Here is a 7,609-nt window from a genome sequence, read left to right on the forward strand (position 1 = left end):
GGACAAATAAACTGTATATATATATATATATATATATATATTATAGGACTATGGCCTAGGATTAAGAATGTCTTCCCGGTGAAGGCTCTTTCCTAATTAGAATTCTTTAGTTCAAACCTCAAGATGAATTATTCCCGGTGAAACATCTTGAAAAAAGCCTTAGAACAAAAATAGGGCACATCCACCTAAGAGGAATTATTCCCGGTGAAACCTCTTACCCATTTGCTTAGAGCCAAACTAAGTTCAAAGCCAACATAGCTTTCTTTTATGCTATAACAAGGACCCTCGATTAGCCTCCTCTTGGGCTTACAATACAAGGACCCACAGACTTCTTAAAAGCATATTCACATCTTTCTCTTGAGCTTGTATACAAGGACCCACCAGGTTTTTAATAAACATAGGAACAGGTCTTTAGTCACCTTTTAGTCCACCCTGGTGAGATTCTTCTATTCTTCAAACCAGACTTCAAATAAACTAAGAATGTCTTAATCTCAGTATTGAGTTCACCTTTTGGAATGAGAGACATGGACAGTCTCTGTCACCCATATCTTCAATCTCCAGTAAGTCTTCTCCTTAGTAGAGTCTAGATTCCACATCTGGAATTTCCTCAGCCAAGTCAGCCTTAATCTTGGGCTTTGAACAAGAAGTATAAATCAATCCTTCATTTCATAAAATTCCCTGGAAAACATTAGCTTCCAAATCAATCTTCATAAGTCAAAAATCCCCTGGAAAGGGTTAGCCTCCAAACATTCCTTCATTTTCATAAAATCCTCTGAAAAGGGTTAGCTTCCAAATCATTCTTTCATTTCACAAAATTCCCTGGAAAGGGTTAGCTTCCAATCAATCTTTTATAATTCAAAATTCCCTGGAAAGGGTTAGCTTCCATCATCCATCATTCAAACATTCAAAACTCCCCGATAGAATCAACCCTAGGTCAGTCTCAATCATTCAACATAACAAAAACCCCAGTAATGTCAACCTTCAAATCTGGGCTTTCATTCATTAATTCCTACTTAATAAAAGGATATTCCCCAGTAGGGTCAACATTCAATCTCCGCACAACAGAGTAACCCTCAGAAAAGTTAGCCACAACCTTGGGCTTTGTACAAGGCAGATATTTTCCTTTGAGTCAAAAGATCCCAAACTATTGTATCTTTCCCCATTTAGAGTTAGCCACAACCTTGGGCTTTGTACAAGGCAAATAATATAGTCTCCACAGTGAGTCTTTCCCCATCAAGAGTAGCCACAACCTTGGGCTTTGTACAAAGCAGATAAACATCATTTCATGTGTCAAAAGATTCATAACCCTTGGGATCTTTTCCCCACTGAGTCTGCCACAACCTTGGGCTTTGTACAAGGCAGAAAACAATGTCTTCCTAGATAGAGTCAGCCACAATTCTGGACTTTGTACAGAACACCAAATAAACCTTTCATTCAAATAAAATAAACACTTTCCAACTAGAGTCAGCCACAATTCTGGGCTTCATACAGAACACAAAATTTCTTCGGTCAAATTCAATCCCCAGTGGAGTCATCTCCCAGGGTCAATCAGAACTCTTTTAAGCCTCAAGCTTGGGCCTCATACAAGCCAATCAAATTCAAATCTTTCATACAGTAGATAGACATGATTTATCTCTATAGAGAGATATTTCTCCTATTTCACCATGTTCAAAAATACAAACAATTTCATTTCAATTTCAAAACATTCTCCCATTTAGGACTTTGAAAGGCATGCTCTGAGGAACACACACCCAGACTTGTTTCCTTTCCCTAAGCTGGCTGAGAATCGTTCTTTCATTCAAGAGACTATGACTGGCATACTTGCACACATACAAGTAAGGTCCCTCTCTTATGAAACAAACCCCGCTTTTCTGTCACTTCAAATGTTTGTGGTGGAATAGTAGAAATACCTCTCTGTAAAGATGACTTCATGTCTCTTTCCTGTAAATAGAGATTTCATTCAAACTTCGACTTTGAGTTCAAACAAGGCACCCAAAATCAATTCATTTCCCTAATTAGTTCCTCGAACTACAAAAAGCTCTGATTTCTATTAGGGATATGTAGGCATAAGATTCACAAGAAATCTCAGTGAGCTAATCAAAAACCAAAAACAGTCAATTCATCTGTCATTCAATTCAATTCTCTCTCCTAAAACAAAGGAGAAACTTTCCCAAATCAAGCAGCAACACAAACACATAGACACAGAGAAGGTTCTCGTAGAGTACCACGGATATGTAGGGTGCTTAAAACCTTCCATATGTATAACCGACTCTAGCTATCCACACATTTGGATAAAAACAAAAAAAGTCAGTTCTCCCACCATATTACATAGGCACACGATGCGATGTCGTGTTGAGCACACTTTTAAAATTTCTTTTCTCACCCTCCCACTCTGTAATGCCCGATATTTAATTAATTATTTAATTAAATATTTTCGAATTATTTTTGATTTAATTGTCGAAGTTGTGAAATGTTGATTTAAGTTGTCAAGTTGTTAGTTGATTAATTTAGTTGATTAAGTTGTAGTTATAGTATTAGAAATAATATTAGATTATATTATTTGGGCTTTTAATGGTTAGAGCTAGTAATAATGAAGGTGTAGAAATTTGGCCCAATAAGACAAATAGAATAATAGTATTATTATATTGTGTAGTTGAATAAAAGTAGAATATTAGAAGTATCAGTAGAAAGAGTTTAGGTTAACAGAAAAGAGGAACAAGGGTTTGGAGAAGAGATATACGTAGAGTTGCACAAAGAGGGAAATCTCGAAATTCGATCGGAAAATTATAGAGCGGTCTCCAATCCAAGGTAAGGCGGGGTTCTGACTCTATAATAAGGTATATGATGAATAGTATGCGGATTCTAGGTTGTATAGAAATTGCTATTGTATATTAATTGTTGTTTTAAATTTTGTTGTCCCTGATTTGTACCGATTATCTGTGTTGCTATGTCTGGTTGTATGATGCTATGATGTTGAGTTGCTGGAATGAATTTTGTTGACTGTTATGAAGTGGTGATGTTGTTACAATATTCAATTGATAAATATGATAACAAGGTTGTAGAGAATTGTTAGGAAAAAGGGATATTGTATTTAATCGATTTAAGTGAATGTGTGTTGCCTGAGGTTAATGATCGATTGAAAAAAATTAGAAATCGAACTCTGAGTAAACTGGAGGAGATTTAGTGGGACTGAGAGTTAGTGGCGGGAGCCACGAGGCAAGAGGCGTCTGCCTCATATGGAATAAGAAAAAAATTAAAGGAGAAAAGGTGTGGGAGGCGCCTACCTCCACACACCCATGGGATCAAAGGCCCAAACCTCATGTGATGAGGCAGTCTAGGAGGCTCATGCCTCCATGAATGAGAAGGCTAGGAGGCGCTTGCCTCCATTTAGGGAGGTGAGTGCCACTCTATTTCATTTTTTATTAGTATATTAATCATGTGCCAGTACTTTGTTAGCATTAGAATAACCCATTTACATAAATACATATAATGCTAATTAGTAATTATATTTGTTAGTTATGAAAATTAATTAATTAGTTGGATGACTCAGTTGCCTGACTAGTTACAACAATTAGCAGAAGAGTTAAAAACAATAATCGAATGTGAGGATTAGTAAGTAATTAACAGAAAAGTAATAACAGTAATATTCTGGAAATTGTAGTAGCAAGAAAGAGCAGAAAATATCAGTAGTTTGTGGCAGAGAACAAAATTAATTAGCAGGATTTAGTCGAATTACCTGAATAATTATACCGAGAGGGTTACGAATAGTTCGGTCGATTTGATGAGTCGTATAAGTTGTTGTATGCGTGTATTACCGTTGTAAATTGCAGGTGGAAATGATTGTTGTCGTATTGACTCTATTAATTGGTAAATTCAAGTTGTAGGCTTATGGCCAATGTTGATTTTGGTGTTATGTTGCTATTTAACTTTGTTGTTGATAATTATTGATGTTGTTGTTTTGCCTCTATTAATTGGCAAAGAAATCAAGTTGTAGGTTTATGCAAAAGATGAATCATTGTGGTGCTGTTGTTGTTGTCATTGTATGTTGTAGGCTTATGCAAACATTCATTTGTTTTCGTTGTTGTTGTTGCATTCATATTGTTGGTAACTTAAGGTAATCCAGAGTGAAGGCTTCTTACCTTCATTAGTTCAAGTCAGGTGTTGGTCGCTCTGATACGTAACAATCGGGGGGATAAACGTGTGTTTTTTTTATTGTTGGTTTTATTATGTTGCTAAATTTTTAAGTTGCTTTCATTAAAGACTTGATATCTTAAAGTTGTTTTGAGTTGGACAAGATGTTTTGGTATTTTCAGTTTAATTTATGAATCCGCTGCGTAGTAATGAAAGTTGTTTTATTTTTAAAGACTAAACAGGTTGTTTTTGGCTCATCCGAAATTATGTGTTATGTATCTGATTTATAGGTGATTGATTGTTGTTGTTTTTAAGTTAAAAGTATAAGATCCCATGTTTTGTTGGAAATTTTATAACTCTGATTTTTATTATATTCGCCGAGTAGAAATAGGGAGTTACATTAGTGGTATCAGAGTAGGTCGGTCCGTCCTACCAAGTTATCGAGTCAGTAGAGTAGTGTGACAGTTGAATATTGTCGATATGTTGTTTCTTAGTACGTGACATGTGTGAGAAATGCTGTCAGTACTGTTTTGCTTTTCTAATCGATTTTGTGCAGGAGTTAGTTTGAGATAAGTGGGGGAGAAGCCTTGCTTCTCGGATATGTTCCAGTTGTAAGATGTTGGTTCAGCATGCTGCTGATGGAGACAATGCAAGTATTATTGAAGTTTTGTTGTTTCCCGAATCCGAAGGTGACATGGATTCAAGAATTTGTTTGTTAATCACATTAGAGCGTCTTGATGGAAAATGATCAGACATTGTTGATGTGTACTTCTTGGAGAATGAAGAGCAATGTAGCAGTTGTGGATATACGAGTAAAGTGTAAATCCCTGAAGTTTTTTGAAGGTGATTGTTAAGTACAAGGATGATTTTTAGAAGATGAAACTTAAATTGCGGTATTTCAGCGCTGCTGGTGAATTGTGAAATTGTCGGTTTGAGTAGCCCTTGCATATGATGTCGACGTTTGGACGGTGATAGAATGGAAGATTGTTGTAGACCTTATTGTGGAATCCTTAGGAATGATTGTAAAAGTAGTTGAAGTTGCTGGAATGTTCTGAATCGCGAACCAGAGTCAGAAATGCGAGGTGATAAGTACGATTTCAAGAATGGTAAGTGTTGGTACTGGTACAAAGGAATTTTGTTATGATCTTTTCGTAAAGTGTGTATTAGTATGTTGTTGTATGACGTCGGTGTTCGAATTTTCGGATAACTTTAGAAAATTCATATCTTGTGTTTCGAGTATCGGATTGGTGTTCAGTCTGAACCGATGAAGAGATAAGAATATATTCTATCCTATGAAGTGTTTCTAAATATGGTATATACATTCCTATATGGATGAAATTTGAAGACGGTTACGGAACTAGATGCTTTAGGGCATGAATGGTTATTACCGTAATCGTTCGAAACAAGGTCAAGTGTAATACGTTGTTGGTGAATAAGTTAGGAAAATGAGATGTTCGACATGAAAAAGGATGTGGAAGTATTGGAGAAATGCGTAGGGATGCAGCTAATGCCGATTAACAATGATTAGAATGAAGATGTCCTTTTTAGGGAAGATGCTCTTAAGAGGAATTAGAGTCGTGTGTATGAGGCCAAAGTGGCAGCTTGGGTAAAAGAAGAATTTGGAGGGGTTTCATCATCAAACCAATGTGGAACGACATGGTTGAGATTTCAATTGGAACGAGACGAATTGTAATATATTGGTATAGTAGTAATTCTTGCGTTAGAGAATACTTAACCTACGTGTGATTCTAAGTGAGTGTAAATTGGACAGTGTAATATGTTAAGCGATGGTGTTTCATCGACAAGATCGAATGAGAGGAGAATTGTGGAAGGAATTGTAAACCTCAAAGGATATTATCGGATTATGATGCTTTAGATGACTTGAGTACAAGTTCTAAAGGAATGCTATTATAGTTTGGTAATGATGGTTTATGCTCCATTATGGTTGTCGGCTATCTATTGACAAATTTAGGAACTGATCACCATTAATCTCTTCTTGATAGTAGACGAGATCGTGTTGGATGGTATAGACTTGTCTTACTACCTTAATAGTGTGTAAAGTGATTGATGTTATATCGTGAGGATAGTCGCTCACCAGTTGTGTGAATTAATGGAGAAGTGGATAGGAAAGAGTTGAGACGTATTGAATAATTCATAGTAGCAGGTTTGTATGCGAGCTAACGTTGCAAAGAGGAAGATTGAGAATATCAAAGTGGATAACGATTTTGTGGTGGATGTTAAAGAAAGTCTGAAACTAGATTGAGACTTGTGCATTGGACGGTTGACAAAAATTTTAATGAGGATGGTGATTTAAGATGGATGATCAGAGTCGCGCAGCTGCAACATGATGTGGGGCAGTTGCTAAGCGTGTACGACTCGTTAGAAGTGAAGGATTAAGATATGAGAAGCCTATAGGAATGATATGTCTTAATCTACATGTTTGATTTGGTGGATTGTTGATATAGGGATGTTGTGTCAGGGCACTATGTTTTCTGGTAAATATTTGCGGAATTTATAAGAAGACTATGGTGGTTGTTGGTTGATAGTGAGCTATACGTATGTTTGTTGAATTATACGATTAAGTTGGTGTTATGATGATTTTGTTACCGTTGCTGTAATGTTATTGTTGACTACCGTATATAATGAAGAATACTCCATAATATGACGAAGTTGATTATGTTGATGTCACTACAAGAGTGATGCGACGAGGCGGATAGATTTGTTGATATTTTGATGGTTGACATACATGGATACGAGAATGAAATTGTGTATGTGTTTCGGTGTTGAAACTGTTGTTAAGATGATAATGTAATGTTGTATATCCAAGTATAAGTGTGTTTTGTTACTACTTTAAACGTTGATATTGCTGCACCCCTAAATTTGCCCACCAAATTTTAACCTGAAAGAGGTTTCATATCATATTCGTAAACACATTTCATTTAAGTCATTCATCCAATACATGCATTCATATCATGGTTACTACTCAAAAGTTGACAGGAAGGGGTTTTCTATTGAGAAGAATTCTTGATCAAAAGGAGAGGATTTGAGGTCTAATAGTATGGCATCATCTTCAACAAAATTCTCTTAGAACTAGGGTTTTGACCAAAGTCAACGCAGTTGACTTTTTAGTCAACATTTTAATCAGGAGTTGAGATATGATAGAGGATGGCATGGGGTCTATGTTGAGCTTCCCAATTGATTCCATTGGTTGGAGGTTGACTGAAGTGGAATTAGTAGTTGAATAATCAAGGAATTTCATCTGGGACTGAAAAGTCAAACAGTTGACTTTTTAGATTTTTGGTCAAAATCAAGCCATTTATCATATTTTGACTTTTGGTGAAAATTTGGTCAAAGAGAATCATTGGAAATAATTAAAATCAAGAATTTGGCAAAATTGCCAATTTTGGAAGTTAATTAATTTGAGAAATTTCTAAAAAGGGAAAGTTTGTGACTTAGAAATTTTTTGGTGAATGTGAGA

Source organism: Vicia villosa, linkage group LG5 (genome assembly GCF_029867415.1).
Source record: "Vicia villosa cultivar HV-30 ecotype Madison, WI linkage group LG5, Vvil1.0, whole genome shotgun sequence".
NCBI classification, from domain to species: Eukaryota; Viridiplantae; Streptophyta; class Magnoliopsida; order Fabales; family Fabaceae; genus Vicia; species Vicia villosa.